Here is a 3,991-nt window from a genome sequence, read left to right on the forward strand (position 1 = left end):
AGATATCGCAAAGGGATGAGAGCCCACTGCTCACATCTCCCGCCCTTAATATGAGAAGATGAGGTTCGGAGGGACTTCGTAGGCAAAGTGTTTGATAATATTCCCCAACCGACTGAGGATTGGGAGCTTGAGTGTGACGCCACTCAGGAATGTGTTCCAAGCTCATTCAATCAAATCCCAAGGGAAACCAAATCTACCCCGTGTGAAATGAAGCAAACTCCATTAGATTCTAGCCCCCATCCGCCTTTCTTTCGTAGTAATTTCTTAGTTTACCCAACCTTGCACTCGTGATTTTACCCCACTCTATATCATTTTCTATTGCGTTGCCTAAACAATGAAAGATAGAAGGCTTGTGCTCTCCAATTTGCCATCCTTGATACGACCCTCGGGGGGTCTTGACTCTTCGTTTTAACACACTCCATCACCTACATTACACACCTCACCACTAAAACTAACACCTTCACTGCTGTAACGTTTTCCTATTATTATCATTATTATTATAATGTAAGGATTAATTATAATAATATTAAGTGATTGATATGTGGTGCAACACTAATATCCTAATAGATGGACTCCCTTTATGATTAGGAGTCTGGTTAGGGTTTAAGAGACCTATTGGAATACAACCACAATGATGGCCAGTGGTTATATAAGGTCACAAGTTCTCTCACAACTCACATCACATTTCTCATACACCATCTAGAGGCAGCTAAGCAAAGTGAGAGACAAAATGCTTACGCAAAACTCTGTTGTAGTCTGGATCATCCAACCTTTGTTGATTAAGAGCTATGGTTGGAGGTTAGTACGATCCTTGTTATCACATATTACGGTTACATGTGATATAATTATTCTAACATCTGCTACATAAAAATTTAGTCTTTGCTTTGTATATCCAGGGTCAATGGAGGTATGCAGTGGTCAGTGGATGGATTGTATAAAGTGTATACCCATGTGCTTTGTTTTGATATATGTAATGTGTGTTGTGTTGCTTTGAATTTTGATGTCCATAGAGTGTATGTGTGTAGGCGCCTAGGCAGTGTGGTGTAGCAGTGTATATATAACTACAAAAAAAATCGCGATTCGCGACGGAAAATCGCGACGGAAATAATTCCATCCCGATTTAGCGACGGAATCGCGACAGAATTCACTTCCGTTGCAAAATAACGACGGAATTCGCGATAGAATTATTTCCGTCGCAAATTTTGGCACAAATATAAAATAAAACCCGCGTAAACTTGGCGGCAAAAAATTCGTGACGAAATTTGCGACCGATTTTAGTTCCCTCGCAAAATAGCGACGGAAATGGCAAGGAATTTAATTTCCATTGCGAAATGGCGACGGAAATTACGATGGAATTTATTCCGTTGCTAAATATAGCAATTTATTTGAAAATGAATTAATTTTGCAACGGAATTAACGAAGGAATTTAATCCGTCGCAATGTTCACTAACAAAACAATGTGGTTTTGTTTTGTTTTATTTTGTTTTTTTTTTTTTTTTGTTTTTTTAACAAAGCATATTTATTGTTTTAACCTAGCTTCAGTAGTTCAGCCGATGCCACCTCTCTAAACTCCAACTCTCACCGCATTCTCCATCGCTCACCACCGCCTTCGCCATCGCCGACGCCACCATCTCTCACCATCGCCAAGTACCACCGCCTTCGCCATCGCTCACCGCCGTCGACCTAGATGCACCCAGTTCGGCTACCGGCTCAGCGACGCCGTCGAAAGTTATCCCGCCACCGTCGACCAGTTCACTGGTTCGCCCCCACGCCGTCGACGAGTTTGCCCACGACCGCTGGTAAGTAGATATATATATATATGTGTGTGTGTGTGTGTGTGTGTGTGTGTGTGTTTATATATTATATATATGTTTGTTTATATATTATATATGTGTTTATTTATTGTTAATTAATCATGTTTTTTTGAGCAATTTGAGTTTCAGTTGGGGAGGGTTCTGGCCTGGCTATCCAATTCTTTTGCTGAATTTGATATGTTAGTAGTTGTAAGCTTTATACAAAATGTTTTAGGTTCTGTCATGCCTAACTATCTTTCTAAAATTGAAATATAGTTCCTTGGACTTCACTAGGCAATTAGTCAATTTGACTTCAAATTTTTTTATGCTAAAATGCTTGATATGAACTGCAATTTGATGATAGAAATGGTCTTCTATCTAAAATATGGACATGATAGAATTTTGGGGAATATTTGTAGACTTCAACTAGTCAACTGCGTCAACATGAGTGTTCATATTGTTAATACATTACTAATTATTATGTATATTGATGGTTAACAAAACTTTGCTGAGGGTGGCTTTAGTATATCCCAGGTCATGAATCTTTGAATTGTCATTGCTTTGCAAATTTTTGTTCTATTTGATGTTAAAGTTGTTACTAACTTTGTTCTATTCCTAATTTGCAATAGAGCAGCTTGTTGCAGTTGTTGAGGATTTGCATAATAGGAGTAAGAAATGACCCCTTAAAATTTGAACTTGTTTGTATGGTGATTGATTGATGTCATTGCAGCTAAGACTAGTTGAAATTAAACATGAGCAATTGCTACTCATTTGTTCTTTTGGTGTGATACAGTGGGAACAGTTTTCAGCAATGCTTATGCACAATTTCCTCCAATGTATCACTTGCATCTTTCTTCTAAAACTAAACTAAAGGATTATAAAATCTGAAAATTATAAAAAACAGTATTGATAGAATTCCAAGGACTACATGAATCCAATTCAGTAATAATTTTCATCCTCATGAGTTTGCATTAATCAGAACTTTGAATATTTTGTAAAGTTTTGGATTCTTTAACATCTAAAGGCATGATTGAGATGGATAGAATTGAGGCAACTGAATGTATAGTTTATGATATGCTATTATTCCTGCTTATACATTTTTCGATAATCTGAATATATAGGGTTGTGAGTCTGATAATAAATAAATATTTCTTCATATCATATTGAAAATGTTCCTGAAAAAGGTGCAAGGAAGCATCCTCAGTGGTTGTAATATTCAGGTATAAAGTATAATAGACCTGAAGTATTCTCATTCCTGAAATGCTGTTTACTTTCTATTTATTTTTCTTTCTTTTGGCATGGGACTCTGCATATGCTCTTTATATGTTCTTTTGGCATGGGACTCTGCATATGTTCTTTCCTTTTCTCATTCCTACTCGCTAATTCCATTCTTCTGTATCTTTATATATGTATTCCCTTTCAAAGTATGAATTTGTTAAACACTTAGAGTCAATGAAAATATGAGTACGAGTTCTCAAAGCTCTTTCCTAATAATTGAATAAGCTAATCTAATCACTTTCTTTTGTTTTTCTTCTTGGTCTTCATTTTTGTAGGTTGAAAATCTGGGGCGTTTAAATTATGACCTCAACATCTCGAACGCTTGACAATGCTAATTTTACAAATTTACAAGAAGAAATTTAGAATTTGAAGGCTACTATTATATTGTTGTATATATATATTTTGAATTGACTATTATTACTTAGTAAATATGAATTGATAATGTAATATTACTTTAACATAATGTGGATTGATAATATTTTAGAATTATGTTATATTTTAGAATTAATAGTATTTTAGTATATCATTGTAGTTTTATATTAATATTTTAAAAGCTCATGAAAATAATAATTTTAAATAAATTTAAAAATAGCAAGATGGGATATTTTTGGAAAAAAGTGCGACAGAAAAATAATTTCGTCGTTTTTTGTGACGGAATATTCATCTTTAAAATGGTGCCAGAATAAGCGACGGAATTATTTTCGTCGCCAAATTGCGATGGAATTGCGACAGAAAAAAGTTCCGTCATTAATTCGCAATAGAATTTTTCCATCGCGATTCCGTCGCAATATTTCGCAACTGAATTTTTCCATCGCCATAGTTCGCGACGGAATTTTTTCCGTCGCAAAAAGGGATACGATGAGCTTATAGACGACGGAATGAATTTCGTTGCGATTCCGTCGCAAAACTTGTTTCGTGAC

The 3,991-nt window shown here is 35.6% G+C and overlaps 1 long non-coding RNA gene across 1 annotated transcript; it reads left to right on the forward strand.

Annotated features, from left to right (window-relative positions):
- Positions 1-1,552: 1,552 nt before the first annotated feature.
- Positions 1,553-3,572, forward strand: LOC116020803. Its single transcript, XR_004098847.1, has 2 exons — positions 1,553-1,799; positions 3,347-3,572. It is a non-coding gene; the product is annotated as an uncharacterized LOC116020803 (long non-coding RNA).
- The last annotated feature ends 419 nt before the right edge of the window (positions 3,573-3,991 follow it).

This window comes from Ipomoea triloba, chromosome 5 (assembly GCF_003576645.1).
Source record: "Ipomoea triloba cultivar NCNSP0323 chromosome 5, ASM357664v1".
In the NCBI taxonomy this organism is placed as follows: domain Eukaryota; kingdom Viridiplantae; phylum Streptophyta; class Magnoliopsida; order Solanales; family Convolvulaceae; genus Ipomoea; species Ipomoea triloba.